Genomic DNA, 19,511 nt, shown 5'->3' on the forward strand with positions numbered 1-19,511 from the left:
ATCAGAACAACGAACACTTCAACAATGAACACTACAACAACGAACTTTATAACAACGAACATCTCATCAACGAACATCTCAAAAACGAACCTCTCAACAACGAACACTACAACAACGAACACTAGAACAACGAACATCACAACAACGAACACCACAACAACGAACATCTCAACAACGAACATTTTAACAACGAACGTTTCAACAACGAACATCTCAACTACGAACACTACAACAATGAACACTACAACAACGAGCACCACAACAACGAACATCTTAACATCGAACACTACAACAAAGAACACCACAAGAAAAAACATCACAACAACGAACATCTCAACAACGAACATCTCAACAACGTATAGTATAACAACGAACACTACAACAACGAACACCACAACAACGAACACTTCAAAAATTAACACTACAACAACAAACAATACAACATTGAACACTTCAACAAAGAACAAAACAACAACGAACACTTCAACAACGAACACTACAACAACGTACACCAAAACAAAGAACACCACTACGACGAACACTACAACAACGAACACCACAACAAAGAAAATTACAACAACGAACACTACAACAACTAACATTACAACAACGAACACCACAACAACGAACACTACAACAACGAACACTACAACAACGAACACCACACCAACGAACATTAGAACAACGAACACTACAACAACGAACGTTATAAGAACGAACTGCACAACAACGGACATTACAACAAGAAACACAACAACAACGAACAGTACAACAACATACACTACAACAACGAACACTACAACAACAAACACTACAACAACGAACATTACAACAACGAACACTACAACAACGAACATTACAACAACGAACACTACAACACCGAACACTACAACAACAAACATTACAACAATGAACACTACAACAACGTAGTGTTCGTTGTGAACACTACAACAACATACACTACAACAACGAACACTACAACAACGAACACTACAACAACGAACATTACAACAATGACCAATACAACAACGAACACTACAACAACGAACATTACAACAACGAACACTACAACAACTAACATTACAACAATGAACACTACAACAACGAACATTACAACACCGAACACTACAACAACGAACATTACAACAACGAACACTACAACAACGAACACTAAAACAACGAACATTATAACAATGAACACTACAACAACGAACACTACAACAACAAACACCACAACAACGAACACTACAACAACGAACACAACAACAACGAACACTACAACAATGAACACCACAACAACGAACACTTCAACAACGAACACTACAAATACAAACACCACAACAACGAACACTACAAAAACGAACACCACAACAACGAACACTACAACAATGAACACCTCAACAACGAACACTTCAACAACGAACACTACAACAACGAACACTACAACAACGAACACCACAACAACGAACACCACAACAACTAACACCACAACAACGAACAACACAACCACGAACATCTCAACAACGAGCAATACAACAACGAACACAGCAAAAACGAACACTACAACAACGAACACTACATCGACGAACACTACAACAAAGAACACTTCAATAACGAACACCACAAAAACAAACACTAAAACAACGAACACCACAACAACGAACATCTCAACAACGAACAGCACAACAACGAACACAACAACAACGAACACCACACCAACGAACACCACAACAATGAACACCACAACAACGAACACTACAAAAACGAACACTACAACAACGAACACTACAACAACGAACATTACAACAATGAACACTACAACAACGAACACTACAACAACGAACACTACAACAACGAACATTACAACAATGAACACTACAACAACGAACACTATAACAACGAACATTACAACAACGAACACTACAATAACTAACATTACAACAATGAACACTACAACAACGAACATTACAACAATGAACACTACAAGAACGAACACTAAAACAACGAACATTACAACTACGAACACTACAACAACGAACTTTACAACAACGAACACTACAACAACGAACACTACAACAACGTAGTGTACGTAGTGAACAGTACAAAAACGTAGTGTACGTAGTGAACTCTACAACAACATACACTACAACAACGAACACTACAACAACAAACACCACAACAACGAACACTACAACAACAAACACCAAAACAACGAACACTACAACAACGATCACTACAACAATGTACACTACCACAACGAACACCACAACAACGAACATTACAACAACGAACACTAAAACAACGAACACTACAACAATGAACATCTCAACAACGAACATCTCAACAACGAACACTACAACAATGAACACTACAAGAACGAACACCACAACAACTAACATCTCAACAACGAACACTACAACAACGAACATCACAACAACGACCATCACAAAAACGAACATCTCAACAACGAACATCTCAACAACGAACACTACAACAACAAACACTAGAACAACGAACACCACAATAATGAACACTACAACAACGAAAATCAGAACAACGAACACTTCAACAACGAACACTACAACAACAAACACTACAACTACGAACATCTTAACAACAAACACCACAACAACGAACTTTACAACAACGAACATCTCAACAACGAACATCTCAACAACGAACCTCTCAACAACGAACACTACAACAACGAACACCACAACAACGAACATCACAACAACGAACACCACAACAACGAACATCTCAACAACGAACACTACAACTACGAATATCTCAACAACAAACACCACAACAACGAACTTTACAACAACGAACATCTCAACAACGAACACTACAACTACGAATATCTCAACAACAAACACCACAACAACGAACTTTACAACAACGAACATCTCAACAACGAACATCTCAACAACGAACCTCTCAACAACGAACACTACAACAACGAACACCACAACAACGAACATCACAACAACGAAGACCGCAGCATCGAACATCTCAACAACGAACATCTCAACAACGAACGTCTCAACAACGAACATCTCAACTACGAACACTACAACAATGAACAATACAACAACGAGCACCACAACAGCGAACATCTCAACAACGAACACTACAACAACGAACACCACAGCAACGAACATCACAACAACGAACATCACAACAACGAACATCTCAACAACGAACACCACAATAATGAACACTACAACAACGAAAATCAGAACAACAAACACTACAACTACGAAACCCTTAACAACAAACACCACAACAATGAACTTTACAACAACGAACACCACAACAACGAACAATACAACGCCGAACACCACAACAACGAACTCCACAACAACGAACTTTACAACAACGGACACCTCAACAACGAACATTACAACAACGAAAATCACAAAAACGACCATTAACACAACGCACACCACAACAACGAACACTACAATAATTAACACTACAACAACGAACAATACAACATTGAACACTACAACAACGAGCAAAACAACAACGAACACTTCAACAACGAACACTACAACAACGAACACTCTAACAACAAACACTACAACAATGAACACTACAACAACGAGCATTACAACAATGAACGTTACAACAACGATTACTACAACAATGAACTATTGAACTTCAATACAATGAAGTATTGGTGTGACATTATCCAGCTGTTGGACCCTGCCTTTTTGGTTGTGATCCTGGACGGGTCCAGCCTCCCAGGCCAAACCTCAACACATCCAAGCTAACTAAATTTCCTCCATCTCTGATAGTCATCTAACCCCATGATTCTTTACACAGATTTAACCATCTTTTATAGACCCTAGTCGTGTTGCTTGGTGCTTTTCCTGATAGTTTCCTCTGCCCAATAGATATTTCCAGAGGAAAGATGAGTAAGATTATTATTGTTGTGGTGTTAGTGGTGGGGATGATGGGAAGATATGCCCAGTGGCAAATGGCGGGGGAATCTTAGAGCAGGAACCAACTGCTCCAGCTGCAGCAGTAGGTGAAGGACTACCAAGAGGACAACACTGGAGTAGGAGGCCAGGCGCGGCAGGTGGCTGTCGATCTCAACCTGCTTCCACCTCTGCCCACTTGTGACCCCTCACTCCTACAGGATCAACGGCTAGACTCCCTCCTGGACCACCTGCCTCTAGTGGGCACACACCGGCGGCAACAACACACACGCATGCAGGTGGAGGGACTCAAGGCCTTCCTGCTGCTGGTGGGAGAGGAGCCCAAGACCCAGCCTCCCGAAGGATGGTTCAGCTGGAAAATAGCAGTGATTTTCGTCTCTGTCCTTCTCTATCTCTGCCTTAACAGTGTGTCAGGCGTACACTCTACGCCCACTCTAGTAGGGAGTACTACTTCCACGGAGCTAAATCTCTCTCCCACAAAGCCTGATCACACACCCTCACATACCGTGTAAACCCAAAAACAGACCGGTTCAACACCCAAAACAACAACAACAACAACAACAACACCCACAACAACAACATCAACAGGAGCAACAACAACAACATCAGCAACAAAAACATCAACAACAACAACATCAACACCCAAGTCAACAACAACAACAACAACAACATCAATACCCAAGTCAACAACAACAACAACAACATCAACACCCAAGTCAACAACAACAACAAGGACAAACAAAGGCTAAAACCAAACGATTAGGTCGTGGATAACCTGCCCCAGAAAGTTTTAGGGTGCAATTATTGGCCTTAAAGGAAAAAGAATCTAAGATCTTGAGGTCCAATTCAACGTATTTATCTCGCTCAATTGGTGTGAAGGGAGAGCAGAGATCTATGGGTATGATGCGGCAAACATCGAGAGGTGCGAAGACGCCCTCCTCCAGATAATGAAGAGCGGCGCAAAATGAGACTAGGCCTACCTCCGACAACGGGAGTGGTAGTCCCGTTGTTGACAGCGGGAGTGGTAGTCCCGTGTTTGACAGCGGGAGTGGTAGCGACGCTACGTGTCCTGTTGTTGGCAACGGGAGTGGTGTGTGTGTGTGTGTACACCTTGTTGTACTTGCGGGGGTTGAACTCTGGCACTTTGGTCCCGCCTCTTAACTGTCAATCAACTGGTGTACAGATTCCTAAGCCTACTGGGCTCTATCATATCTACATTTGAAACTGTGTATAGAGTCAGCCTCCACCACATCACTGTCTAATGCATTCCACCTGTTAACTACTCTGACACTGAAATAGTTCTTTCTAACGTCCCTGTGGCTCATTTGGGTACTCGATCTCCACCTGTGTCCCCTTGTTCGCGTACCACCCGTTTTACACTTTTTATCCTTAACTACCCTACCAATTCCTCACAGAATTTTGTAGGTAGTGATCATGTCTTCCCATACTCTTCTGTCTTCCAGTGTCGTGAGGTGCATTTTACGCAGCCTTTCCTCGTAACTAATGCCTCTTAGTTTTGGGACTAGTCTAGTGGCATACCACTTAACTTTTTCAACCTTCGTCTTGTGCTTGACAAGGCTCTATGCTGGGGCCGTATACTCCAGTCTTACATATGCCGTATACAAGATTCTGAATGATTCCTTACACAGGTTCCTGAAGGTTGTTCTGATGTTAGCCAGCCACGCATGTGCCGCAGATGTAATTCTTTTTATGTGGGCTTCAGAAGACAGTTTTGGTGTGATATTAACTATATCTTTCTCTCTGTGCGTTTCAGGAAGTACTTCATCTCATATTCTGTATCTGGTGTCTGGCCTCCTGTTTCCACTGCCTTGTTTGTGAACTGATCTATTTGTACTCACGTATTTGTGCCTGCAGGATCGAGCATTGACTCTTGAATCCCGCCTTTCGAGCCGGTTTCCTACAGCAATGACTCCGGTCCTATTTCCCTGTCATATCTAGTTTTAAAATTATGAATAGAATTTGCTTCCACAAAATGCTCCTTAAGATCATTCCATTTTTCCACTACTCTCACACTAAAAGAAAACTTCCTAACATCTCTGTGACTCATCTGAGTTTCCAGCTTCCACCCATGTCCCCCCTCGTTCTATTACTATTTTCTGTGGACATTTCGTCTATTTCTAATCTGTCAATTCCCTTCAGAATTTTATTTATTAATATCATATCCCCCTTCCTTCTTTTTTCTAGTGTCGTAAGGCTCAGTTCCTTCAGGCGCTCTTCATACCCCATCCCTCGTAACGCAGGAATGAGTCTCGTTGCAAACTTCTGAACCTTTTCCCGTTTCCTTATGTGTTTCTTCTGGTGGGTACTCCATGATGGCGACATACTCTAAGACTGACTTCACGTCGGCAGTGTAAAGCGCCCTAAATGCCTCCTTAATTACGTTTCTGAATGATGTTCTTTCTTTTGCCAGAGTAGAGTACACTGCTGTCGATATCCTATTTATATGTACCTCAGGAGTTAGGTTAGGTGTTACGTCCACACCCTGGTCCCTTTCTCGAGTCGTCACAGCTAGGCAGTTCTCCTTTAATGTATACTGTCCCTTTTGGTCTCCTATCACCTTATCCCATTTTCATAACTTTACATTTGCTCGTATTGAACTCCAGTTGCCATTTCTCTGACTATCTCTGCTACCTGTTCAAGTCCTCTTGGAGGATCCTACAATCCTCATCTGTCACAACTCTTGTCATCAACTTTGGGTCATCCGCGAACATCAACATGTAGGATTCTACTCCTGAAAACATGTCATTAATGTATATTAAAAATAGAATTGGTCCCAGCACCGATCCTTGAGGTTCGCTTCTTCCAACCGTTGGAACTACTCCGTCAGTCGATTTATGTGTTGTTTCCAGCTATCGGCGTACACCACTATATCGTCTATGTACACGGCGCAGCCTTCCATCCGTCTTAGCACTTCGTTCATCATCCTCTGAAAACAATTTCCGCTGTTCTTCATACCAAACGGAAGCACTTTGCACTGGTACAATCCGTCTGGAGTAGCAAACGCTGACATCTTTCTCGCACTCGGAGACAAAGGGATTTGATAATATCCTTTCAGCAGATCGACCTTGGTGACAAACCTTGCGTTTCCCACTTGGTCGATGCAATCACTTATTTGGGGCATCGGGTGAGAATCCGACACGGTTATGGAATTCACTTTGCAATAGTCGGTGCAAAAACGATATGATCCGTCACTCTTCTTGACCAGCACATAGGGCGAGCTCCACTCACTGTTGCTGGGCTCAGCGAGATCATTCTCTAGCAGATATTCCATCCCCTGTCGCATAATCTTCCTCTTCTCAGGACTCACCCGATAAGCAATCTGCTTCATTAGCTTTCCTTTGCACACATCCACCTCGTGCACCACACTCATGTGCCGTCGGGGCACATCTGTAAAGAGTGACTTGTTCCTTCTTATCAGGGTCACTAGATCTCTCCTATTCCCATTATCCAGATGAAGCAGCCTCTCTTCTGGATGTATCAAACTTTCCGTATTTGACAGGCGCGTACCATCGGCACGGGTCCACTTTCCTTCCGCTGCTGTCAACACTTGGCTCATCTCCATACACAGAACCAATTTCCCTTCTTGCGACTGTGTTTCACACCGTCACTCTCGCACTCTCTTGCTCCTCTGGGAAGTATGGCTTCAAACGGTTGATATGACATACCTGTGTCTTGCGGGGGCGATTCGACTTGCTGATTTCATAACTTACAGGACCCACACGCCGAATAACCGAGTATGGACCACCAATGCGTGATTCCGTGACTCTACCTCTCCCAGGTAGCAACATCATCACTCTGGCTTCTGCCTCGAACTCCCTTGAGACAGCCTTCTTGTCGTACCAGATCGGCATCTTCTCTTGCACTGTCTTCAGGCGTTCAGCAGCCAATTCCTTTGCCGTTTCCAATCGTTCATGGAATCTCTGCACATACTCTTCCACTGTCCCTAACGTCTTCTCCACCGTCAACTGCTCCTTCAGCATCAATAACGGGCTCCTTACTTCGTGCCCAAACACCAGTTGGAATGGAGAGAATCCCAGAGACTCAACTATAGCATCTTTGATTGCAAACAGGGCTGGATATACAGCCTCATCCCATTCTGCTCCCTGTTCTGCAAAATACACTCTCAAGATGGTCTTCAGAGTGGAGTGAAACCTCTCAATCGCTCCCTGCGATTGCGGTCTATAAGGTGACGATCGTAGTTGGGCTCTTCCTCAGCTCGCAATAGCCTGCCTAAACCACCTCGCCTGGAAAACCCTTCCACAGTCGGAACGGATCTCCTTGGGCTCACCTACCCAAGCAAGGAACCGCTGAAGGTGTCCCATGACGCATCTCGATGTCACCTTCCGCACTGGGATCGCCTCTGGAAATCTCGTTGAAGCACACATGATGGTCAATAAGTAATTATTTCCCTTTCTTGTCCTAGGCAAGGGTCCCACAACGTCGATTATTAGGCGTTCAAACGCCTAATAATCAAACACCAAAAGGAACTGGAACCAAAGGCGCTTTCGGGATGGCAGGGACGTTCTTCCCCGCCCTCTGGCACGGTAAACACGTCTTGCAAATTTGTCTTACATCCGCGTCCATGCCCGGCTAATAAAAATGTTCCCAAAGCCTGGTTAAGGTCTTGGTTACTCCCAAGTGACCCGCGGGATCCACTGAGTGTGCAAGCTTCAGTACCGCGTTTCTGTACCGCGCCGACGCCACCACCTGATGCCTCACTCTCAGCATACTATCACCCACTTATTCCCTTACCAGTCTCCACTGCCTCATTAGCACTCCCTTCTCCACGAAGAAGTGAGTCGGTGACTCGGGTCCGGCCAGACCTCCTTCCGCCTCCCGTACCAACTCGGGAAACTCTTCCTTTTGCAGCTCACCTAGACGGGTACGGTCAATACCTAGAGGACTGGTGAGAGTAACTTGGACACTCCTATCCAACCCTTCCTCACCTGTCGCTTGTCTTCTGGCCTCCTCTCAGAACAAATGATCGAGCCCCAGATCACCCAGCATGTTCTCTTCGGCGTGACTGGATCCGCTCACATCATCTTCCCTGACGTCTCGTCCCGACGTCACCGCGCATACCGGAAATGCCACTCTCGCAATTTCCGTTTCGCCGCTGCTGGCGCCCGTCCTGCTGCTCTGTCGATAGGGCACTATACACTCCTCATCCTTAATCAAATTCGAGAGAACACATCCCCCACAGAAGTCATTCCCTAGGATCGCCTGAGCTTCCATCCTGGGCAGTAAAGCACAGACCCCTACCACGAGAGTCTGACAACCATAGTCTGAATTAAGAGTCGCCTTATGAAGGGGCATCCTCACTTGTCTCCCCAACGTCCTTATCAGGGCCTCCCCTGTACTGGAACTTCTGTAGTCCTCGAGGAATAGGAATTCACTAACAATGGTGAAGTCGGATCCCGTGTCCCTCAGCATCCTCGCTGGAACAGGCTCAGCTCCTCTTATCTTCACCGTCCCCTCACACACAAAGGGGTGAATCCTCTTCTCCCTCATCACCGGCATATCACCTGAGTTATTATTGGCTTCTTCGCTTCCTATCCTCGCGAAAGCCACGTTCCCACCGTGCCTGGGGCGACCGCACTCCCTTGCAAAGTGTCCTCATCCCACACAGTTGTAACACCGACCGCCTCTCCTGGGCGACCCTCTACCAGTCACCCTGGTAGCACCAACGGTAGAGATTCCTGGGTCCTCCTAGGACTCCCCGTTGTCCGTTCCCGGGCAGCAGCACTCGCTCCCGAGCTAGGTCCACTGCTCACAGTTTGGGGCTTCCTCCCCGCATCCCTTGAGCTCTTGAACCGGGTTACTTCATCGGGCACACTACTCTTGAGAGAGTCCCCACCCATCCTCGCTCCTCCTGAACTCCTAAAGTTCCCTCCCGACCTGGGGTAAGGCGAGTGTCTTTGAGGCCCCTCCATCCTGAGATGTAGTGCCTCCTCCAGCATGTTGGCTCGGTCTGCTGCAGCCTTCAGGTCCTTAATACCTGCTTCTCTCACCCTTACGCTCAACTCAGGATGGAGCACTGACATAAAATTCTCCATCACTATAAGTCGTTTGATCTCATCCACCGACTCTGCTTCCTCTGCCTTCAACCATCGAAGGAATTTCCGTTCCATATCCCTGGCGGTCTCGGCGTAAGACTTTCCCGACGCTCTCGTACAGTCTCTGAACAGCTTCCGGTACATCTCCGGAGTCATCCGGAACGAGTGGAGCACCGCATTCTTAATTCCGTCGTAACTAGCACACTCCTCAAGGTCCAGCATGTTGTAAACTTCCCGGGCCTCACCGGTAAACCTGCCCCGGACCAGAGCAGCCCAATCATCTTCCGGCCACTCCTTCTGAGTCACTATCCGTTCGAAGTGTTCGAAGAACGCCTCAGCTTCTTGAGGTTCGAACGTAGGTAAGTCACGTTCCATTATCTTGAGGTCATCCCACTGTGCAGGTAGTGAGTTACCACAATGTTGCCACCATTCCGGCTCCGATACTGGTCGGATGGCCTAGGGTACACTTTTATATAAGTCTGTGCTGTTTTACCACTCTCCAGACGATAAGAGCTTCTATAGAAAACGTGATGTTCCCTTGGTGGTACTATGATAACCTTCGTGTATGCTTATAGAGAATATTATATTGGAGGCACACCTAAACACAATGATAAAATGTGTGAATTTACTGACACAAATTACATGATCACACATACAATCAGTCAATACAGTAAATGAAAAAAATGAAAATAATAAATCAGGAGATCGACAGCAACTCTTTATTTATTTATTTATTTATTTATTTATGCATATACAAGAATGTACATAAGGAATGTGAGGATACAATTATGGTAATTACAGTCTTGTAAGGCCACTAGCACGCGCAGCGTTTCGGGCAGGTCCTTAATCTAAGAAAATTTTAAGGAGGTAAATACTTGCAAAATTTATAGACAAAAAAATGATAACAGATTACATGGAATGAAAAAAAAAAAAGATGAGAGAAAATTATAGGTACAGTATATTAAAGCACATAGGTAGCTATGATTGATTGCAATGACAGCTTAAAATGGTAGTTGACAACAAATTGGTAGGCACAATACAGCAGAAACAATATAAGATTGATTGCAATGACAGCTTGAATGGTAGTTGACAAAAATTGGTAGTCACAATACAGCATATGGCTAGCACATAAAAGAAGACAGCAATGAACACAATGATAAGGTTGTTTGATATTACATAAAAATTAGGAGATTGGGTACCACTAGGTACAGAGCAAACAATTTTTTCTTTTCAAACTTCTTTCACGACCTCCAACACCTCCTTCAACTGGGCAGATTACAAAGGAGTCACACACTCTCTCACATAAGGGCCTCTTCGTCCAAGTTGGCACCTCCTCTGTTGGGATTGAGTACTACAAATGTTGGAGGTAGCATGTTTGGAGCAGATGCTCTTTTGTTTATGATCTTGTTAATAATATTTCATGTACCTGATAATGTTTTTGTTGTTGTTACTGGCGGAGAATAAAACGATGTGGACGAAAATTGTTTGTCTGACCAAAACCATAACAGTGGCGACGAGAATTAAACATCGCTGGCAGAGAGCCTGGGTACGAGACGTGGTGTGAGGATCAAGACAGTACAGGGTACGTCGTGTGGACGAGTGGACGCTTCGCATATAACAGTGGAGTGTGCTAAACCGTGGCCATGGCTACCATGTCAATCGAGCCGTTAAACACTGCCAAGATCTCGTTGGACCTGTGGCTCAGCCTGCTGGAAGCAAACTTTCAGTACCGGGAGATTAAGGAGGACACCACCAAGAAAGCGGTACTCTTAGTTTCACTGGGTTCTGAAGCATATAGTGTTCTCGGAAATTTGTGTGCACCTGAGCTACCGCACACGAGGACCTATGTAGACTTGATTGCTTTGCTTAAACGTCAGTATGTGGTGAAACCATCATATCACAGGAGTTTGATGGATTTCCAGAAGAGGACGAAAAAGCAGCAGGAATCAGTACAGGATGTATTTGCGGAATTGAAGGCTTTGGCTAACCACTGCAACTTTGGAGCACAGTTGGACGGCAGGGTTAGGGACCAGTTGTTCATGGCAGTGGAAAAGGAGAATTATTTCCCTAACCTGGTGGCAGAAAATTTGGATCTACAATCGATGACTTCATGGACAGTGCTCGAGAAGATATTGAATCTGGAAAGGGCTTTTGGAAGTAAGACTTCTACTCAGGAAATTATGGTCGTACAGAGCCAGACCAGATGTACACACTGTGGATACAAGCACATAAGTAGCAAGTGCAAGTTTCGTGCATATATATGCAACTTTTGTAACAAGGAGGGACACTTGCAGAGAGTGTGTAGGGAATATCTGAACAGGAACAACAAGGCCTGGGAGAGGAGACGACCAGGGAATGCAGGAAGAAGAGGTAGTGGTACTGTGGTCAAGGCAGTAGAGGAAGGTAACCTGTCTGAAGAAGCTGCAGGTGAGGAAAACCGACTATATTCGGTGAAAGAAAAGGTATGTTCAGTGAAGTCACAAGTGGTGAATTTTGTAATTAATGGGAAGTTAGTTCCCTTGGAACTGGACACTGGTGCTGCAGTGTCAACATTGTCTAGAGATTGGGCAGATACCTTGCAATTGAATGTAAAACCAGGTAAAAAATCTTTAAGTGCTTATGATAATGTACCGATTAAGGTCTATGGCAAGGTGTCGGCAAAACTAGGTTATAATGGAAAAGAAATTGTCCAGGATTTTTATGTAGTGGATTCACATAATCCTAGCCTATGTGGTAAGGATCTCATGGAAAAAGTGGGAATTTTCTTGGAGGGCCTAGATGAATTGTCGATAGTTAAAACAATTAAAAGTGCCGAACAAATGTTAAACAAATATTCAGTGGAGGCAGATAAGCCAATTAATAGCATTGTGGCAAAAATTCACCTGAAAAGTGGGGCTTCACCAAAATTTTTCAAGGCAAGAACAGTGCCGTTTCATTACAAGCAATTGGTAGAATCAGCCCTGGCAAAGCATGTGGCAGAAGGCATCTTAGAGCGAATTACACATAGTGAGTGGGCAGCTCCAATTGTACCAGTGTTGAAGGCAGATCGGAAATCCTTGAGAATCTGTGCAGACTTCAAAGAACTGAACAACCGCATACACTGTGAGAAGTACCCTTTACCTACGATAGATGAGTTGTTGTCAGTGGTCTGCAAGGGAGCAATTTTTTCTAAGATTGACCTGAAAGATGCTTACTTGTAAATTCCTGTAGAGGAGGAGAGCCGAAATTGTTAGTGATTAATACCCACAAGGGGTTATTTAAGTATAAAAGACTTCCTTTTGGACTCTCCTCGTCTCCAGCAATTTTTCAGAGATTTATGTCCCAGTTGTTAGTTAATATTGAAGGTGTGGCTAGTTTTTTAGATGACATTATTGTATGTGGGGAGAATGAGGAAGGGCATGATGCTAGAATAGAACAAATTTTGAATCTTTTGCAAAAGCACAATGTGAAGATTAATAAGGGAAAAACAACGTTGAAGACCAAGGCCATTGAATATCTGGGGTACCATATTTCAGGTAAGGGCTTTACTCCTTCTCACGAAAATGTAGCTGCTATAATAGATGCCCCAGCCTCAACATCAGTTGGGAAAGTACAGTCTTTTGTTGGGATGGTTACACATTTTTGTAAGTTCGTGAAGAACTTTTCAACAAAATTAGCACCCTTGCATGAATTGTTGAAAAAAGGGGCTAGATTTAAGTGGGCAGCAAGAGAGGAAAATGCATTCAGGAATATTAAGCAGGAATTGATCAATTCAGATGATTCAGATGTTTATTCAGGTAAGGTATATACATACAAGTGATGTTACATTAATGGATTGATATATAGATAGAGCTAGTACATACAATGCCTAAAGCCACTATTACGCTATGCGTTTCGGGCAAGAAAAACATTAATATTTAGAACTTAATACTAATTGAGCATAAAGAATAAAAAGTGTTGAGAACAAATACAAATAAAGATAAAAAAAAGGGGGAACATGACTGAAAAAGCAGCACAAATACAATAGGTTGATAAACAGTGTTGATTAAAAAAAAGAAAATAACGGACATGGGTTGACAATAGAGGAGTGAGGTAGGTTACAGGGAATTTATTAGGTAGTGTTTAGTTTTTATCTTAAACTGGTTGAGAGAGGTACTGTCTTTAACATGGTTGGGAAGGTCATTCCACATTCTGGGCCCCTTGATTTGTAGAGCATTTCTGGTTTGATTAAGTCGTACTCTAGGAATATCAAAACTGTATTTATTTCTGGTGTGGTGCTCATGGGTTCTGTTACAACCTTCTATGAAGCTTTTGAGATCAGGATTGGCATTACAATTTAGCGTTTTGTATATGTATAGTACACATGAGAGAATGTGCAGTGACTTAATGTCTAACATATTCAGGGATTTGAATAGGGGTACCGAGTGATGTCTGGGGCCAGAATTGGATATTGTCCTAATAGCAGCTTTGTGTTGAGTAATTAGAGGATTCTCTAATTCTCCAGTGCTCACTAATTTTACAGGTAGACTCCCATTAAAACTGGAGGTAGATGCTTCCCCAGTAGGAGTGGGTTGTGTATTATTACAGGAAGTAGATGGTCAGGATAAAGTAGTATATTTTGCTAGCAAGAAATTATCTCCTGCGGAACAGAATTATTCTCAGTTAGATAAAGAATCCTTAGCTTTGGTATATGCTGTAAAAATACTGAGGTATTTTCTGCTGGGGAGGAAATTTCTTGCTAGAACAGATCATAAACCCCTGCTAGGATTGTTTGGCAGAGGTAAGCAGATTCCAGTTAATGCCAATGCTAGAATTCAAAGATGGGCATTACTACTCTCTCAGTTTGAGTATGATTTAGAGTTTAAGCCAGGCAAGGATAATGTAGTAGCTGATGCATTAAGTAGATTGCCTGTGACAGAAGAATTAAATTCCAGTATTCCAGTGGAGTATGTTAACCTGGTGGAATCTATGTCTTTTGAGGATATTTCATTCCAGACTATTAGGAAGGCAACTGGTAGAGATCCTAAATTAAGTCTGTTGTTGAAAAATGTCATATATGGTTGGAATGATAATTTGTTATTGTCAGAGTATGCTGCAGTAAAGGCTGACCTTAGTATTCACCAGGATGTACTCTTGTATAGGAATAGAGTGGTGGTGCCAGGGGAACTGAGATGTAAGATTTTGGAACAGCTGCATGTAGGCTATAATGGCATCAATGCTATGAAAGCAGAAGCTAGAAGTTGGGTTTGGTGGCCAAAAATAGGCCAGGATATTGCTGAGGTAACAAAAAATTGTCTTATTTGCTTTAAGAATTATCAGAAACCCCAGGCCCCAGTACTTTCTTGGCCATGCACTGGAAAACCCTGGTCTAGACTTCATGTAGATTATGCGGGACCTATGGATAATAAATATTACCTAGTGGTGGTGGATTCATACACCAAATTTTTGGATGTGCATGTGTGTAATTCCACCACATCATCTGTAACTTGTGAATTACTAAGGAAAATATTTTGTAATTTTGGATTGCCAGACATAATTGTCTCAGACAATGCTCCTTATTTTGTTTCTGTGGAAATGGAGGATTTTTTTTCGGAAAAATGGTATTAAACATGTAACACCTGCCCCCTGTAATCCTTCTTCAAATGGTCTAGCAGAGAGAGCAGTGAGATCCTTGAAAGAATGGTTAAAGCGGTTTACGGAAGGTACTATTAATACAAGGCTTTGTAGATTTTTATATAATCAAAGGAAAATGTTCATTCTACTACTGGTAAATCTCCTTCTGAATTACTGTTTAATAGACACTTTAAAGTGCACATGGAAGCAGTAAAGACAGATCCCAATAAAGAGAAATCGGTAACTAGCTTGGCCAGTCAGTTGGCTCAGGGAGAGGAATTGTTGTTTAATGAGGGGAATGCAGTATATGCAAGGAATTTTGGAAGTGGAAAGCCCTGGGTGGAAGGGAAAATTAGGGAGGTCCTGGGCCGCAGGAACTTCACTGTGCAAGTGCAGAGTTTTGGGAACATTAATTGGAAAAGGCATGCCGATCAGCTCATGCCAAGGTTCCCAGGAAATTTTGAAGACCCTTCAGGTGGGGGTGGGGCAACTAGTGATATCCATCCTAATAATGAAGGGATAGCAGCACCTGCAGGAGACAGGAAGGCAGAGCAAGGGGCAGTAGAGGGTAATGGGGATACAGTTAACCCTATAGACTCTACAAGGAGTAATTCAGAAGAATGTTTCCCAGAAGTAACAGGTCAGGACTCCCAGTTGAGAAAATCAGGAAGAGTCATACGACCGCCTGATAGACTTAACCTGTAGGGATATAGTTTATTTAAAAGGGGAGGAATGTTGGGATTGAGTACTACAGATGTTGGAGGTAGCATGTTTGGAGCAGATGCTCTTTTGTTTATGATCATGTTAATAATATTTCATGTACCTGATAATGTTTTTGTTGTTACTGGCGGAGAATAAAACGATATGGACGAAGATTGTTTGTCTGACCAAAACCATAACATCCTCCTCAATTGCCCCATCGTCCAAACACACTGTCCTCTTCAACAGTCCTGGACACAAGCTGTCCTGCAGCCTATCCTACTACTGGTGTATCAACATTATGCAATAACACACATATATGAACATAATGGCCCATCTAGCCTAATCAAACAAGGGGTAATGGGAGGGAAATTGATCTACCTTTACATTCCTGGCTCTCGACGCCTGTCCCTCGATGGTGTGAGGTTCCCACGCTTCCTGAGTCGCTTCTTGACGATCCAGGAAAATTCCACAAGTCCTCAGGTGTCGTGAAGCCTTCGCGTCATCGCCAAACTATTCACAGAATTTCAGATATCCCAATCCTGGTTCACCATTGGGCACTGAGCACATCACTGCATGCACTCACTCGTCCCTTCCACAAGGCGTTGCTCCTTGCCCTAGGAACGGTGTCGTCCCTCCAAAGTCCTTAGTGAACGTGACTCAGTCACAGCTAGGCCTGCTCACCACACCCTCCAGACCCTCGTCGTCGCCGACCAATTTTCCAAGTTTGGCACTCCTCTGCTCGATGAACTTGGCTTCTTGTTGCTTCCCAGAAGCGCAGGGTCTCCAATAACGATGGTGGGCTGCAATGGCTAGCTCTAATCCACTGAGTAAGGCTTGTAGAGCCTCAAATCCTTCAGAGCTGACCGAGAAACGTCCTCTCCTCTTCGTAGTCAGACCAGTTCTGACGTTGGCGCCGCCCGGGGCACTCGGTGACGTCACGGTGGGCTCTGATTGGTCGCCCGTGGCCTAAGTCGGCCAATCCGTAATCGGCTAGCGTCCTTTACAAAACGGCATATCTGCAGGTAGGGGTACTCTTTCATTTATATCAGAGCACCATTTTCCCCTTACCTACAACTTATAATGTAAATTTCTCCCTTATCTGTCGCCACATATACCAACAGACTCCCTGTATCTCAGAGAATCAGTAGAGAAAGCTGATATGACTCTTAAAGCAGGCAAATGGAAGAAATAGGAGAGGGCACCGTAACATTACCCATGCTAGGGCCTTTCCGCTAACTCCCGCCTGCCTCTCAAGTTTGAATAGCAGTCTCCTGTGCGGAACTGAATCAAAGGCTTTTTGAGTCCAGAAATATGCAGTCGGCTCAACGTTCTCTGTGTTGCCTTATCCTCGTTATTTTATCATAGAATTCCGTAAGGTTTGTTAGGCAGATTTCCCCTTCCCGAACCCATGTTGATGTTTGTTTACAAACCTAATTTTCTCTAGGTGTGCAATCAGTCTTATCCTAATTATTCTTTCAAATATTTTACAGGGGATGCTTGTCAGTGATACAGGTCTATAGTTAAGTTCATCCTTCTTATCCCCTTTCTTGAAAATCCGTACGACATTTGCCCTCTTCGGGCAATTGGACAATTCTCCCGTCATAAGTGACTCATTAAAGATCATTGCCAGAGGCACACTCAGGGCCTGCGCTACCTCTTTAAGTATCCACGGTGATACTTTGTCTTGTTGCAGCCTTTAGTTGCATCCAGTGTTGTCAAGTGTTTCATCACCTCCTCTGCTGTCACCTCAATATCTGATAGTCTTTCATCTAGGGCAATCTCTTCTAACAATGGGAGCTGTTCAGGCTCGGTTGTGAACACTCCATGGAAACTGGCATTCAGTGCCACGCAGATTCCCTTGTCACTTTCTGTTGAAATCTCTCTTCAATCACTCTGTTGAGAGATTTCAGAGTGAGTTTGAAAGAGATAGAGAGTGACTAAAATCTAAAGTAACTCTCATTTTTCCTTAGTCTTGTCTCTTGGTCGTTCACCGACATTTTTCTTCTTATATGGCTATGTAGTAATTAATTTAGGTTCCTTTTTCGCTTTGATCGCAATAACTTTCTCACAATTTCTTTCTGATACTCTTCTTGTGTTTATGTAATCATTCCTAGTTTTGTTGCATCTGATCATGTTGTCCTCTGTCCATTGTCTTCTGTACTTCCTACACTGCTTCCTGTTCTCAGTTTTGCTTCCTGACACTGTCTATTAAACCATGGGTTTAATAGACATACATAAGAGATACTTTCTCCTACCGTTTCCTTTACTGTTGGTATAAATATCTTTTCGGACTCTTTGCATTTCCGTATGACAAGGTCCATCTTGGATTGTTTTTCCTCTAATTTTTTCCTCCATGTTGGGAAGTAAGCTTACTCTCTATTAATTGATTGATATTTAATTAAGAGATTTATTTAAATTAATCGAAGGGCCACCCTATTTTGACTAAAAAGGGAAACAGATAAAGTTAAATAATAAGGACTAAAATACCAGTGCCTATGGATATGAAACTATTAAAGATTATTCTTTAAACGTTAATGGGCTGTATAATATTAATGTTTGAGAATATACTTTCCGTCCTTCCCCAAATTGGGGGTTAATACCAGAAGTAATCTACTCCCAGTACGCTTCATCGAGGCTGGTTCTTCCTCGAATACAAATTAGTAATTCTACTAAATACTATTAAGAAACATTAGATGAATTGATTAATGGTAAAAAGATTATATGTTGATAAATCAAGCAATTATTCTCATTTGACTTTTATGAGGCTAACATATTACGTTAGATATCTCAAATCAAATAAACTAAATCTTTTCGACTGATCTATAATTTTCTCAATTAAAGAAATAATAGAAAGGATTTCAGCTGCTTAGCTGTAATAGTGAACGGAGAGGTAGAGGTGCAATGGCGTCGTCTGCTACTTGCGGCAACACATGAGTTCAAGCTTTGCGTGGGAACATGATGTCCACGACCGCTTACAACACAAGCTGAAATTTCAACTATATATACTAATTGGTTACACCTACTATATAATATCCTCACTATGCCATAAAAGGAATAAATTTAATTCCTTATGGACGTACTCATTGTTTGGGGAGGTCGCGTAGCATAACGATGGACAGTAAAATGATATACCTAGAGATCTCACGATATAACAAATATTAGAGCACTTAACCTTCTGGTTGTCCACCGAAGCAAT

Source organism: Procambarus clarkii, chromosome 33 (assembly GCF_040958095.1).
Source record: "Procambarus clarkii isolate CNS0578487 chromosome 33, FALCON_Pclarkii_2.0, whole genome shotgun sequence".
In the NCBI taxonomy this organism is placed as follows: Eukaryota; Metazoa; Arthropoda; class Malacostraca; order Decapoda; family Cambaridae; genus Procambarus; species Procambarus clarkii.